The sequence below is a fragment of the Wolffia australiana genome, chromosome 16, assembly GCF_029677425.1.
Source record: "Wolffia australiana isolate 7733 chromosome 16, ASM2967742v1".
In the NCBI taxonomy this organism is placed as follows: domain Eukaryota; kingdom Viridiplantae; phylum Streptophyta; class Magnoliopsida; order Alismatales; family Araceae; genus Wolffia; species Wolffia australiana.
Window position 1 is genome coordinate 9,441,238 of NC_135850.1, and position 16,975 is coordinate 9,458,212.

General features: G+C 38.7%; 2 pseudogenes; one reads left to right on the top strand and one right to left on the bottom strand.

The window, feature by feature from the left end:
- Positions 1-6,528: 6,528 nt before the first annotated feature.
- Positions 6,529-6,622, bottom strand: LOC144714079 (small nucleolar RNA R71; annotated as a pseudogene).
- A 9,912-nt stretch (positions 6,623-16,534) lies between these two features.
- LOC144714080 (small nucleolar RNA R71) lies at positions 16,535-16,628 on the top strand (annotated as a pseudogene).
- The last annotated feature ends 347 nt before the right edge of the window (positions 16,629-16,975 follow it).

Genomic DNA, 16,975 nt, shown 5'->3' on the forward strand with positions numbered 1-16,975 from the left:
CATTCGTCAAAACACACATTAAAGCGATGTGCTAAAATACCCTTAAAGATTAATCTTCATCCTCCCCCTTTTTGATGAATTTCAAATCATGCCACAATACTCATACTTTTTCTCTCCCTTTTTGAAAATGATCAGAAAGATCAGGATGGATCCCCTACATTCTAGCTCCCTCTAAAAAATAGCATCCATACTCCAAAGATTCCCATCATCATGGTCAAGTCAGATTGCATATCAACAAATAGGGAAAGTTTCAATACGATAATGAGAATTTTTGAGACACGAATCTGGTAGAATCTACAAAATGAAGCAGAAAACAAATCTTCCTTTGGCGCACGAATGACTACAAGAACAATTGATGAATACAATTATATATAAGTGGAAGCGATCAAAAAATTTTATACGAATATATAAAAAAACTGGAAACTCGTGTAATCATGAGTAGATTCTCCCAAAGTCTCTGTTTAATGTGATCCATAATAGGAGTAGGACCATCGCATTGGATGTCTTATCCTTGATGGATCTTAAAAAAACATCAATAAATCTCTAGCATGAGCCATGCCTAGCTCTCTCCGTAGAGCGCTAAACCGATATTCACTTGAATGTTTAGTGAAGATGTCTGCAACACGCTATTCAGTAGCTATGAAGCAAAGATCAATGTCATCTTTATTGATATGATCTTTAATGAAGTGATGCTTCACTTCAATGTGCTTCATTCGTGAATGCATTGGCACATATGGTAAAGATCGGAGGTATTTGGCCCCCAAAAGGGATTGGGTTTTAGATCCTCAGGAAATCTCTCTTCTTATTACCCCTATTCTCCCTTCATCCGGTAGGGTTTTTGGCCAAATTACTGGCACTTGTATTGCCACACATTCTCTTCATTGCCATTATATGGGATTCCTTGGGATCACTTTGAAACCTGGCACAAAACATACGCTAAAATGTATGTCTGGTCGGCTAGCAGTAAAGTATAGTAGGGATCCAATCATTCTTCTATTCATCCGTTCGTCAATACTTTGACCAATGATGTTTATGCCCAACTTAGTGCTTGGAGTCATCGGAGTACCTTTGGCTTGGCAATCCTCTACTTAGAACTTTTTCAAAAGTGCCATAATGTACTTCTGTTGGCATATTAAGATGCCATTTTTCTTTTGTAGAATTTGAAGTCCAAGGAAAAAGCTTAGTTCCCCCATTATACTCATCTCAAATTCATTTTGCATTAGATGTGAAAGTGATTTGCATAAGTTTAGATTTGTAGATCTAAATATTATATAATCAATGTAGATTTGGACAAATATCAAGTCCTTTTTCCTCTCTCTTAATAAAGAGAGTAGGATCTACACTACCTCTCTTGTAGCCCTGCCAAGTTAAGTATGTACTCAACCTCTCATAATAAGTTCTAGGTGCTTGCTTAAGACCATAGAAGGCTTTATGTAGCTTTAGGACCGAGTCAGGTTTCTCTAGATCTTCAAAACCTGGTGGTTGGTTCACATATAATTCTTCCTTGATCTCTCCATTAATAAAGGCACTCTTTACATCCATTTGAAATAGTTTAAAATAATTGGCACATGCAAAGGTCAATAATATCCTAATAGCGTCAAGTCATGCCACTGGTTGTCTCCTCGTAATCAACTCCTTCAATTTGGGCATACCCTTGAGCAACAAGCCTCACCTTATTTCTACTGATTTCTGCTTTTTAATTTAGCTTATTCTTAAATACCCTTTTATTGTCTATAACATTCTTACACTTAGGTCTTGGTACTAGCTCCCACACCTTATTCCTTTACAATTGGACTAACTCCTCATGCATAGCATTTACCTTATCCAGATCGTTTAGAGCCTCATCCACTTTCTTTGGCTCAATTTGAGATGTAAACGCTTCATTTACATTTCATCCAAAAGTGGATCGAGTTCTAATTTGATCAATAAGACTGCCAAGAATGTTCTCTCCTGGGTGATCCTTAGCTAGTCTAATTTTTCTTAGTTTCTCTCTAAGTTCATTCATCTCTTCATCTACTTTTCTTCCTTATCATCAGGTCCTGTGAAGTGTGTAATTCTCTCTCTCACTAATCTCTTCGTTTATAGTCATCTCCTCCTCAATCTTATCCCTATCTACTTGACCATCAATCACTTTATCTTGTTCACCCTCTTTAAATTCCATAAATTTAACATGAATAGATTCTTCAACTTTTATTGAAGCCATGTTATACACTTGATAGGCTGTTGATGTCTCTGAATATCCGACTAAAATCTCCTCATGACTAGATGTATCAACATTTCCTTGATCCTTTCTATCGATATCAAAATATCCAAGATATAGCATTTACATCCGAATGGTCACAAGCATCCAAGTATAGGTTTCTTACCATTCAATAACTCATATGGAGTCTTCTCCATATGATGTCTAACGAGCACCCTGTTCTGAATGTAACAGGCCGTGCTCACGGCTTCTGCCCCTAGGGACTTCTTTACCATATATTCTTCTAACATAGTCCTCGACACTTTAATCAAAGATCGATTCTTCCTCTCAACCACCCCATTCTGCTGGCGTTCTCGGTGCTGAGAATTGATGTGTGGTCCTGTTATCATCACAAAAATCAGTAAATAATGTATACTGAAGTTCTCTCCCATGGTCACTTCTAATCATCTTAATTTTAAAGTCAAACTGATTTTGTATTCTCTTTGAAAATTTCATGAAAATTTCAAATGTTTCATTATTATGTGCTGGAAAATACACCCAAGTATATCTTGAATAGTCATCCACTATGACTAGGAACTCAGATCAAGACACATGAAAAATCACCAAAAATAAAAATATAGATATTTCGGAAACTAAAATCTATAAAACATACAAAAATATGAATTTTAAAATTTATTATTAATTTACTAGAAGGTCCTAAAATCAATAAAACATATAAATATTTTGAAATCATGGTAAATTTTATTTTTAACATTTTCTATCATGACCACCTAAAAATGGAATGTTGATTCACATAACCAAGTAAAATGTGAGATATATCAATTGTAAGTTTCATGTTATCACCTAGTAAAAATATCGCTTGTCCTCTTCTGAGGGTATCCACCACATTCTCCAACGTAATCAGTAGTAGTGTTTCAATGAGCAAATCACTCGATTAGCATGGCATTTTCACAAGAATGGGAGGGTCTATTTATAGATAAAACACAATAATGGAGATAAAAAATAAATAAATAAATGTCCTCAAACTTTCAGCCAGAAACTCCTTTTGGATCCTTTGATATCATCATTCGAAGTTCAAGCAATCTGAGCCATCCAATTTTCTATCTCCTCCAACTATCTCTCTCCTACACTCTTGGTGCCCAATTGCCAGAATAGTACAAAATTTTAGGAAGGCTTGAAAACTAAAAAAAACTCATTAAAAACATTGAAATAATTTCAAAGATATATTTAATTTTTAAAGTAATTTATTCCTGAATTTAATGTGAGGCAATTCTAGAAAAATACCAGAAAATTTTGAACAAGAATCATTGTTTTCTTAGAGAAATGTCTACATAAATATAAATATATATTTTCTGACTTCTAGTTTTTTTATTTACAAAATTTATAGTAGAAAATTCTGTTAAAATATTATAAAATTGAGAAAAATATGAACTAATTCTATAGATTTCATAACTCATTGTAAGCCTAATAACATGGGTTTGTTGCCATTTCAACGAGAATAAAAAAATAAATATGTGAAATTACCATGAAACCCGGCATGTTATTTGTGATTATCACTAAGCTATTGACTGTTTATTTCCTCTCCTAAATCCACATCATACATGACAAGTGTAGTAGAGAAATATTGGATTTGTAAAAAAAATTCAAATAAAACATGTTATTTGTGCTAGTGACAGAGTTTCTTGATTTCAAAAACATGTTCCATTCTTTACCACCAAAATGGGCTCCATCAATCATATGCTGACACACATTCTTGAAATACCAAAAGCACTAATGATTGGCATGAAAATTTGTGCTTTAATGATGTATCAAAATGTAATTTTTCCAAATAGACCAAAAAAAGGGAAAAAAGTTGAAAGGGATTTGTTCATATTTTTTAATTTGTTTTTGCTTCATCAAGTCAAATTAGGCCTTGTGTATAGTCATATTTCTTTATTTATGAATTTAATCTCAAAAACTATAGAAACTACCAAAAATTGGTAAGTATAATTATGTGTTTATTTGTGTTCTAGTTAAATGTCTAGTAGTGTCATTCATGAAGATGATTAATAGGTGTGATGTACTGGGATTCAATAGATACATCTATAAGGTAGACATTTTTATGGCTTGAGGAGATCTTTCGCCCCACGACTGTGTAGTAAATTGATAAATCCAAAATGATAGTAATATATATGTGCAATTTCAGCTAATTTATGTACTTCTTTATCTTTTTCTGGATATATTATCAACATTTATGTTAAGTTGTGAAACATCATGAAACAAAATCACCTTTTTCTAATTTGGAGTTAATTATTATCATTTGTGGGACTAACCCCACTTAACTCAATGAGTTGTGGAATGAATCTCACTCTCTTCTTAGTTTATGTGGAAGATGCAGGAATTAGGTGAAACTTTCATGAATAAAGGGGATAATTAAATGAAGAGGAAGCTATTTGGACCAGAGGAGCAGGCTCAGCCACAACCCTGGGCCAAGAAAGAAGGCCCAAAGCAAGACAATTGGCTCTAGTCTAAAGGCCCACTAAGGAAGCTCCACTAAGCCCACTATGAGAGGCATGTTGGGCCAAAGAAAGGAGGGCAAGGGGAAGGTCCAGTCATGATTATTTATGAATATTTCAGGGGCTTAAATGATGATTGGAGGACAACCTTGGACGTGGATCCAAGCCAGAGAAGAAGATCCAGCCATTCAATCCACAAAACATCCAAGGGTGGAGACTTAAAGATAGCACCTTTAATGCAAATTAAGGAAAGAAGCCTTGAACGTCCAGGGGGTATTTCAAAGGTCTCAATGCTGATTGGAGGACCATAATGGACGTGGATCATGACCCTGAAAAGAAGATCTGGCCATCCATTGTATTAAAAATCCAATGGCTCTCCTTTGCTCTCTCTCCCTACATAAACCCCTTCACCCTATTGTAAAATTCATCTTGTGATTCAATCCAAAGTAATGTTTGGTGGCCTAAGTGCAATTGAGTCATAGATCCATTCACCTCAGTGAGTGCCAGGCTGAGCAGGAAGCATCCAGGGCTGAAGAAGCTGGTGGAAAGGAGAAGAAGAAGTCCCTTGGACCTTAGCGGGTGTGACAAAGAGGTTACCTTCTTATTTCTCATTTTTCATTCTTTTCTGTTCGTCTTTTGTCTTTTGGTTAGTCTTGTATCAGCTAGCCAATATCCAGACGGTTCCAGTGCATCCAACCACGCTCTAAAATTCGTTCTAGAACTCATTCTAGAGTGATTTTAGTACAGTCCAATTTTTTTCTCTCTCCTCCACCAAGGCACCTTCCCCATTTGGCATCCGGACTTAGCCAAATTTTGACTAAGTCCAGAGCGCCAAACTGTTTCATTTCCTATTTTGTTTTAGCTTTCAAATACTCCTAAAAAATACAAAAAAATTATTTTCTGCCTATTAATATTATTATAATATTATAATAATATTTTATTTTTCTTTGTTATATATTTTTATTTCATTAGTTATTTATCTTCATATGTAGTAAACCTACCTCTAAAATTATTAGAAAATACATAACTAAAGCACAAATTCCTAAGAAAAAAAACCCTTGCTCCCTGTGGATCGACCCTTACTCTCCCTACGCTAGTAAGGTTATTATAAATTTTTGTTGTTTTAATTCGGATAAACCAACGACACTAATTAATGAAGTTAACTCATCACTAATTACCCCAAAATCTGAATTATCAACTGGCGCCGTTGCCGGGGAGCACGGTGATTGTTTTTAGTGAATTTGTATTTTTTCCTCTTTTGCCAAAGTTGAGGGCAGCTAACCCTCAACAAACGGTACTTCTAACTACTTTTTTGGAGATTGATGGTCTTAACAAGGTCTAAGGCTGGGACTAGTGTTCAGGAAGATCTAGACACTCAATATCCTGCTCTTCCCGCAACACTTACAGCTCAAGATAAAGAAGAAGTCGATATGGCAGAAGATGGTCAGCCACCACAAGGGAGGAGAAGGACGATGCTGGATAGATCTACTCCATCAGGAAGTCTACGGCAAACCGGCATCAACATCAATGTAGGTGAGGGGGTTATGTTTAGGTATGACAATGCCCTACTGAACTCTCTCCCTGAATTTACTGGTCATTCTTCTCGAAACCCCTTAGAATTTCTTGATGATTTTCATATTCGATGTTCCTCTCAAAATATTCCTGGTTTAACTACTGAAGCTTTAAAAATGAAATATTTTCCGCTTACTTTGAAAGATAAGGCTTTCGCATGGTATAGAAATTTAGGCATAACATTTAACTCATGGGAAGAAATGCAGAATAAATTTCTACATAAATTTTATCCCCTTTCCAAAACTAATTTTTATAGAAAAGAAATTCAGAAATTTTATCCCCATGATCATGAAGCATTTAGTGAATCATGGGAAAGGTTCAATGAATTAATCCGAAAATGCCCTCACCATGGAATAGAAAAATGTCAGCTAGCTGAAATTTTTTATGAATCACTTCCTGATATTTTTAAAAGTAAAGTGAATCAAATAGCTGGTGGCTCGTTCTATATGGCTTATGAGGATGAAGTCTTTGATCTTTTGGAAAGGGTGGCTGAAACTGACCTACAAGAAATAGGAGCAAGTCAAAATGGAAGAAATGCCAACCCAAAGTGAGGAGTGCTGCAAGTAACTTCAAAGGAAGCTGATCTTCATGCAGGGATAAGAGAAACCAACAAGAAACTTGAAGAATTGACTTCCACTCTAAAGAATGCTTTTCTCCCTAACTCACCCCTTGTGAAAGCACAGATTTGTTCTATATGTTCAAGCAGAGATCATGAGGATGGAGCATGCCAACTTGGAGAGGAGGAGGTCCATTTGTTGAACCACAACCAACAGCCTTGGGGAGGACCAAAGAGGACCATCTACAACAACCAAGGAATCTACTCCCAAGGAACCAAGGCCCCTTTCCAGCAACGAGTCCAATTCTAGACCCCACCACAGCAGTCATATCAAGCAGCTCCACAAAACCAGGTACAAGATTTGTCCACTCTAACACCTGTAATCTCTCACATGATAGAGCAGCAGAATCGAAGGCTACGGGAAGAAATGGAGATGCGCATGCAAGCCATGATGGAAACACAGACAAAAATGATGATGGATGCGCAAGAGCAGACCAGACAGCTATTGGAGAGCTTGAAGCAAAGAACAGCTGACCATGGAGGTAAGGGAGTTGAATCCAACTCCCACTCAGGTCGATTTCCAACTCAACCTTCCATTAATCCCAAAAATTTATGTCATTTACAAGAGGAAACCCTATATCATGACAATGAGGAAGATCTTGAAGAAATTCAAGCCATTTCAAAATTGAGAAATGGCAAGGAACTTCAAGATCCTCACCGAGGCAAGGAAAAAACAAAATTGGAGGAAAATAACCTAAGAGAAGGAGAGGCTCCATCACCTAGTGTGGAACCCCTATCTTCAACCTACACCCCTCCCATTCCTTATCCATCGGCCTTAAAACCCCTTAAGTCTTCTCCTGATTATGAGTATAGACTCCTAGAGAATTTCAAGAAAGCCACTATGTCAATAGCCGTAGAGGATATGATTAAATGTGCACCTTCTTTAAAGAAATATTTAAAGGATTCATGCACATCGAGGAAAACCAAGGAGATAGTTAAGCTTTCTGAAAATGCCTCTAGTATCTTAAACTCTGTTCCAATTAAAAAGAAAGATCCAGGAGCTCCTTTTATTACATGTGAAATTGGAGGAAAGATTTTTACTAGAGTATTATTAGATACATGAGCTAGTATTAGTATTATTCCAAAAGTTTTATATGAGGAATACGGTTTTGGGGAATTAGAGGAAATCTGCATGGATCTATTGCTAGCTGATGGAACAATTAGACAACCAGAGGGTAGGTTATCTGATGTGATGATAAACGTTGAAAATTGTGAGATCCCCGTCGATTTTATTGTAACTGAGGTAAAGGTAAAGGGAGATCTAAGTGTAGCGCCTATCATTCTAGGAAGACCCTTCTTGGTGACAGCTAGAACAATCATGGATTGGGAAAAAGGGACTGTTGAATTTAAGGTTGGAGAGGAAAGAGTTAAATTAGACATATCCAAGATGATGAAATGTCCTAAAGGGAGTAACGAAGAGTTAAAATTTTGTGATGAAGAGGAGGATGATGTCGATGCTATTCGAGGGTTTTTATTGAGAGTAGATGATGCCAACGAGGAAAGAGTAGAACCTGAGCCTCCTACACTCTCCCTAGATTTGAACTTAGAGCTTAAACCTCTCCCATCATCTTTAAAATATGCATTTTTAGATTCTAGAAATTCCTTACCTGTGATTATTTCCTCGTCCCTTACTCCTTCACAAGAAAATGATTTGCTTAAGGTATTGAGAGAGCATAAAGGAGCATTAGGATGGACATTTGAAGATATTAGAGGAATCCCTTCATCAATTTGTGAACACATAATATTTTTAGAAGAAGATTCTAAACCTTCTAGGGAGCACCAACGTAGGCTGAACCCACATATGAGGGAAGTATTAGAGAATGAAATATTAAAATGGCTAGATGTAGGTATTATTTATGCCATTTCTGATAGTGAATGGGTCAGCCCTGTTCACATGGTGCCAAAGAAATCTGGAGTAACAGTAGAGATCAATGAAAAGGGAGAAGAAATCCAAAAGAGGCTGATAACTGGATGGAGGGTATGTATTGACTATAGAAAATTAAATAAGGCTACAAAGAAAGACCATTATCCCCTTCCTTTCATTGATCAAATTTTAGAAAAACTATCAGGACAGAATTTCTTTTGTTTTCTTGATGGTTATTCAGGATATAATCAAGTTAACATTCATCCTGATGATCAAGAGAAAACAACTTTTACTAGCCCTGTAGGTACATATGCCTTCAGGCGCATGCCTTTTGGCCTATGTAATGCTCCAGCCACCTTCCAAAGATGCATGAACTCTTTATTCTCTGATTTAGTAGGTGATTGTTTAGAAATTTTTATGGATGATTTTTCTGTATTTGGAGATTCTTTTGAAAATTGCCTTCTAAATCTTACTAAAGTTCTTCAAAGATGCATTGAAAGTAACCTTGTGCTAAGTTGGGAAAAATCTCATTTTATGGTACAGGAGGGAGTGGTATTGGGGCACAAGGTCAGCAATCATGGACTGGAAGTGGACAAGGCCAAAATAGAAGTCATCCAGGGCCTTCCACTCCCCACAAATCTAAAAGCCCTTAGAGGGTTCCTCGGCCATGCAGGTTTCTATAGGAGGTTCATTCAAAACTTTGCTAAAATTTCCAAACCTCTTACTAATTTCCTTTCTAGTAAAACTAATGAAATCACTTTGGATAAAAGTGCTATTTCTGCTTTTGAAGAGCTGAAGAAGGCTCTCACACATGCACCTATTTTGCAAGCTCCAGATTGGAGCTTGCCATTTGAAATCATGTGTGATGCCTCGGATTTTGCTGTAGGGGCAGTCTTAGGACAGAGGAAAGAGAAGAAACCTGTGGCCATATATTATGCTAGCAGAACTTTAATTGATGCACAACTCAATTACTCTACCACAGAAAAAGAACTGCTACCTGTAATTTTTGCTTTAGAAAAATTTCGACCTTATTTGCTTTGTAGTAAAATAATAGTCTACACTGATCATGCGGCATTAAAATATCTTTTATCTAAAAAGGAAGCTAAACCTAGGCTTATCAGATGGATTTTATTATTACAGGAATTTGACATAGAAATTCAAGATAAAAAGGGCTGTGAAAATTATGTTGTTGATCATCTTTCTAGGATCAAAGTAAATGACTCCTCACTTATCCATGAAGCATTTCCGGATGAGCAAATTCTGGCTATCCAAACAGGAAATGTTCCATGGTTTGCAAACATTGTGAATTTTTTGGTAACAGGAAGAGTCCCTTCAGGATGGAGCTACAATGAGAGAAAGAAGTTCTTCAAGGACATGCGAGATTATTTTTGGGAAGAACCAGAGCTATTCCATCAAGGAGCTGATCAAATTCTTAGAAGATGCTTACCCGAAGAAGAACAGAACAGCATCCTTAAATTCTGCCATTCCAACCCAGGAGGAGGTCACTATTCAGCTAAGGTAACAGCCCATAAGGTAATGGAAAGTGGGTTTTATTGGCCAACTTTATTTAAAGATGCACATGATTTTTATTTAAAATGTTTAGCATGTCAAGCATCTATAAATATTGATAGAAAAAATCATATGCCTCTAAAACCCATTTTAGAAGTAGAAATCTTCGATTTATGGGGCATTGATTTCATGGGACCATTTCCTAATTCGAATGGAGATGAGTATATTTTAATGGCTGTAGACTATGTCTCAAAGTGGTAGAAGCCATAGCCACTAGGACCAATACCAGTAAAGTTGTCACTGATTTTGTGGAGACTTACATCTTTTGCAGATATGGATGTCCTAGGGCTATAATTAGTGATGGGGTCACATTTGTAAACTTTAATTTTAGACAGCTTTTGAAAAATATGGTGTACAACATAGAGTAACTACCCCATATCACCCGCAAGCTAATGGGCAGGTTGAATTATGTAACAGAGAAATTAAGAAAATCCTTCAAAAAATTGTGAAGCCCAATGGGAAATATTGACCATACAAACTAAATGAAGCATTATGGGCCTATAGAACAGCCTATAAAACACCCTTAGGAATGTCCCCCTTCAGGTTGATATTTGGAAAACCATGTCATCTACCATTGGAGTTGGAACATAATGCTTCATGGGCAATTAAAAAGCTAAATCTTTCTTTAGATGAAGCAGGAAAATGCAGGTTGCTCCAGCTCCAAGAACTTGAAGAAATTAGGAATGAGGCTTATGAAAACTCCAAGATATACAAAGCCAAGATGAAGGCCTTCCACGACAAAAACATCAGAAGAAGGACCTTTGTCAAAGATCAAAAGGTATGGCTTTACAATTCAAGATTAAAACTCTTTCCTGGTAAGCTAAAAAGTAGATGGAATGGACCTTATTTGGTAGTAGAATCATATGAAAATGGGGCCATTTTAATTTCGGATCCTAGAACCCATAAATAATTCACAGTGAATGGGCAAAGGCTGAAGCCTTACTTACATGATGATGCTCCTCATCAACCCCTTAGTATGATATTGGAAAAACCTGCAGGTTAGTAACATCCATAGAGCTGCATTAAAGCTTTTATTTCTATTTTTTACCTTTATTATTTTCTTTTGTTTCTTTGTTTTTGTTTGGTTTTCTTTTCTTTGGTTTCAGAAAATGCCTACCACCAATACATGAAATGGACGTGAAGGAACCTACATGAAAGCGCTCAACCCACTGTTTGCGTCCTCTAAACTCCTTTTTATATTTTCCTATGCATTGAGGACTATGCAACTACTATGTGGGGGGAGATTCAATCCGCCTTAAAAGTTTTATATTTTCTATGATGTCTCAATGTTTTTTTTAAATAAGATGGGGGGTATAAAAGATTCTTGAATTCAACATCATGCCATAACCAAACTTTGGACAGCCCCTGATGTGAAACGACGACGGCCGGGATTGATCGGCGCGTTTCACGTCACAGGGTTATGATGCGAATGTATGGGATGTAAGCCGAATGATGAGAAAATACGAATGAGCAGATAAGGACTTGACGGATAACGACGTCGGCCGTACCGATCAATGAGAGACGAGTGATCCTAAGATCAAACTCCCAATGACCCGCTGGACCTACTAGACGTCTACTAAGTGAGGGGCATCTAACAGCCCTGGAGCGTTCGGCGTCCAAGTCGGATGACAGTCCGTCTACCACAAGAATCCCTATGCTCGACAAGGTGGCTAGTCCTATCCGATGATGTTCGAGAATATCACGGTAGCGGACGCGATAGGGGAAGACGAGACTGTCGAAGATAATAATACTGGAGTTTATAGAGGGGAGACGAGACTGACCTTTGTATCGCTTAGTCCAAGGCGTCCAAGTCGTCGAGCGGATGCTTAGTGTCGGGTCGTGCGGATGAGTGTCGTTGGCGAGGACAAAACCGGGTGCGGACGGTGCGGTCGTAACTACCAGCAGAGAGCTGAGTCCACGGGTGGCGTGCAACAAAAGTCGGAGCAGAGGGCGCACAAGGCGCGCGCTTGGCTGGCGCACGGCGTAGTCGTGTGGGCGGGCAAGACAGCGAACCAAGTATCGTGGGAATAGTCGTGGGGGTGGGGCAGAAAACCAAGTAATCGGTTATGGCGTAGAGGGTGGGAATCAAGAAATCAAGAAAGATGAGGGCGAAGGGGAGAACGAAGGGGAATCAAGGAGATATGGTGAGATCAAGAAATCAAGAAGTCATGAAATCAAGAATTCAAGAAATCAAGAAATCAAGAAATCAAGGGGAAAGAAAGTGGGCGATCAAGAAAGACAAGAGGATGCGGTTGGGAATCAAGAAACGATGGGGAAAGGAGGGTGGGCGATCAAGAAAGGCAAGACGAGGCGGTTGGGAATCAAGAAACGATGGGGAAAGGAGGGTGGGCGATCAAGAAAGGCAAGACGAGGCGGTTGGGAATCAAGAAACGATGGGGAAAGGGGGGTGGGCGATCAGGAAAGGCAAGACGAGGCAGTTGGGAATCAAGAAACGATGGGGAAAGGAGGGTGGGCGATCAAGAAAGGCAAGACGAGGCGGTTGGGAATCAAGAAAGGATGGGGAAAGGAGGAAAGAGGGGAAATTCAAGAAATGTGGGAGGGTGTTCAAGAACGGTGGTGGGGTGGATCAAGAACGAAGAGAAGGGGGGGTATGGATCAGGAATGGTGGAAGGGTGGAAAAAAGGTACCAAGAAATGGCTTTCTTGAACTGTAACAACCAAGAACCCTCCAAGAAAGAGGAGTTCTTGATGGATCTGGGGTGTGCTCCCTCGGCGGAGCAGATTTCCCAGGTTGATGACGTGTCGGCGACGCTTCTTGAATATCCCAAGACCCCCGGAGTAATCTCGACGAAGGCCTCTTTCGATTCTTGATGGCGGCGACTTCTTGAAACTCTTTCCTCGCACCGGAGTGATCTCGATGGCGCGCTTTAACACGTCTCCCTCGGAGTGATCTCGATGGGAGAGACGTGGGCTCTACCCACGGAGTGATCTCGACGTGGGGTGGGGCTAGCCAAACCCCCTACACTACTCTCTACGATAGGGGGGGAGACGAATTGTGAATAAACTTTTCAACAATGACTCCAAGGTGTTCCTTGGGCATGCCATCCCCTTATATAGTGAGGATGGGTGCCAAGTGAACGTGGGAGAGGACGAACCGTCGCGAGACGTGGTTCGACCTCCCTTACAAATTCAAAATACAAACATAAAAAGTAAAAATGACGAGGACGGGGCCCAACAACATTGGCCCAGTCCACGAATCCAAAAATACAAACACACATGAAAATGAGCATAAGCAAAAAGATAAAAGTTCTTACGCGGGGTACTTAAACCCCGGGTGGCGAGCGTCGGCGCGAGCTGCTCGGCGTGGCTGACGACATCCCGTCGCGTCATCCTCGAGATGGTTCTTCGTCATCGTGGCGTCGTCCTCGAGATGGTCCTCCATCAGCCCCTTTTATCTTTTTACCCTAGAAGAAAATGTGGGGAAGCTAGGCTCACTGAGCGCATCATGATCATATTATAGGGGCATCAATGTTGATTTCTAGGTAGTACATGATCTTATCCCCAAATGGCGAGAGTACATGGTAGGGTGAAGGACAGATCTGAAAATCAAAAGGTGTATACCCCATAGATAAGGATTTGAGTGTTGAGTGAAAGTGTGACATCCCCACTACACCCATATTTTGATTTAACCGAACCTATCTATGTAAATGACTACCTATCAGCCTAATCATATGCTGGATAGTGAGATGCACTTCTTCAAGTCTTGAGCACATTACCCCTCCATTTCATACCTCTTATAAAATCTTCATCCCACAATTCTTCATTTGCCATCTTCATCCATCTATGCTTACTGACCCTTTACCACCTTTACCTCACCGTACCTATATACGACCCCACCTCCTTGCTTATGAAATGCCTTACTCCCAAGTCGTTCTATCTCTCTTATCTTTAAAAACAATATCATATTGATATTTGTCATCTGATTTTAAATCTTTTCCATTGATATTCACTCTACATCTTCTCAATCTATTTCCTCTTTCTGATCCTCAAAGTTTAAAAAAAAAAAAAAAATCCTCTTCAAGGGTAGAGTGATTGCATGAAATCTGTGATTGACATTCATTCAAGAAAAATTATTTGATTACGGTAGTTCATACATCCTTTCTTATTCTCTTCTTCTATTTGCCGCCCCAAAAAAAAAAAAAAAAAAACAGGAAATACAGAAAAATTACTATGAAGAATACATTTTACAATATTATGAAAAACGAAAGGAAAAATTACTATGGGGCTTGTTTCTTCTTCTTCTTCTTATTTGTTTCCTATGAACTGCCTATCATTCCATAATGAATGCATTCTCTACCTAGAAGAATAACTTATGAGGATCATCTTTACCTTCTTCTACCTTCCACATTTCTTCTTGAATCTTGGGAGTAGGCTATATAAGTAATCTTACTCTGACTTTCTTAACTCAGACTTTGCCCATTCTCCTTAAACTTTTCTTCTCATCTCTCTTGAAGCTTAGAGTAGATAGGAAGCCATTTCTTAACACGCCTTGTTACCTTGTGCACATAATAAGAGGCGAAGAGTGCATACTCTCTATTTCAGGTCTGATGAAGCTTTTAGGGACATCACCACTTAGGTAGCCCTTTCTCTTGTGAGCGAGTGAACCAAGAGGGGTGAGGCCCAGTTCAATGTGTGAAGTGAGGAAATCTTTTTTTTATGGTGTTGAGCTACACTTAGATCTCCCTTTACCTTTACCTCAGTTACAATAAAATCGACGGGGATCTCACAATTTTCAACGTTTATCATCACATCAGATAACCTACCCTCTGGTTGTCTAATTGTTCCATCAGCTAGCAATAGATCCATGCAGATTTCCTCTAATTCCCCAAAACCGTATTCCTCATATAAAACTTTTGGAATAATACTAATACTAGCTCATGTATCTAATAATACTCTAGTAAAAATCTTTCCTCCAATTTCACATGTAATAAAAGGAGCTCCTGGATCTTTCTTTTTAATTGGAACAGAGTTTAAGATACTAGAGGCATTTTCAGAAAGCTTAACTATCTCCTTGGTTTTCCTCGATGTGCATGAATCCTTTAAATATTTCTTTAAAGAAGGTGCACATTTAATCATATCCTCTACGGCTATTGACATAGTGGCTTTCTTGAAATTCTCTAGGAGTCTATACTCATAATCAGGAGAAGACTTAAGGGGTTTTAAGGCCGATGGATAAGGAATGGGAGGGGTGTAGGTTGAAGATAGGGGTTCCACACTAGGTGATGGAGCCTCTCCTTCTCTTAGGTTATTTTCCTCCAATTTTGTTTTTTCCTTGCCTCGGTGAGGATCTTGAAGTTCCTTGCCATTTCTCAATTTTGAAATGGCTTGAATTTCTTCAAGATCTTCCTCATTGTCATGATATAGGGTTTCCTCTTGTAAATGACATAAATTTTTGGGATTAATGGAAGGTTGAGTTGGAAATCGACCTGAGTGGGAGTTGGATTCAACTCCTTACCTCCATGGTCAGCTGTTCTTTGCTTCAAGCTCTCCAATAGCTGTCTGGTCTGCTCTTGCGCATCCATCATCATTTTTGTCTGTGTTTCCATCATGGCTTGCATGCGCATCTCCATTTCTTCCCGTAGCCTTCGATTCTGCTGCTCTATCATGTGAGAGATTACAGGTGTTAGAGTGGACAAATCTTGTACCTGGTTTTGTGGAGCTGCTTGATATGACTGCTGTGGTGGGGTCTAGAATTGGACTCGTTGCTGGAAAGGGGCCTTGGTTCCTTGGGAGTAGATTCCTTGGTTGTTGTAGATGGTCCTCTTTGGTCCTCCCCAAGGCTGTTGGTTGTGGTTCAACAAATGGACCTCCTCCTCTCCAAGTTGGCATGCTCCATCCTCATGATCTCTGCTTGAACATATAGAACAAATCTGTGCTTTCACAAGGGGTGAGTTAGGGAGAAAAGCATTCTTTAGAGTGGAAGTCAATTCTTCAAGTTTCTTGTTGGTTTCTCTTATCCCTGCATGAAGATCAGCTTCCTTTGAAGTTACTTGCAGCACTCCTCACTTTGGGTTGGCATTTCTTCCATTTTGACTTGCTCCTATTTCTTGTAGGTCAGTTTCAGCCACCCTTTCCAAAAGATCAAAGACTTCATCCTCATAAGCCATATAGAACGAGCCACCAGCTATTTGATTCACTTTACTTTTAAAAATATCAGGAAGTGATTCATAAAAAATTTCAGCTAGCTGACATTTTTCTATTCCATGGTGAGGGCATTTTCGGATTAATTCATTGAACCTTTCCCATGATTCACTAAATGCTTCATGATCATGGGGATAAAATTTCTGAATTTCTTTTCTATAAAAATTAGTTTTGGAAAGGGGATAAAATTTATGTAGAAATTTATTCTGCATTTCTTCCCATGAGTTAAATGTTATGCCTAAATTTCTATACCCTGCGAAAGCCTTATCTTTCAAAGTAAGCGGAAAATATTTCATTTTTAAAGCTTCAGTAGTTAAACCAGGAATATTTTGAGAGGAACATCGAATATGAAAATCATCAAGAAATTCTAAGGGGTTTCGAGAAGAATGACCAGTAAATTCAGGGAGAGAGTTCAGTAGGGCATTGTCATACCTAAACATAACCCCCTCACCTACATTGATGTTGATGCCGGTTTGCCGTAGACTTCCTGATGGAGTA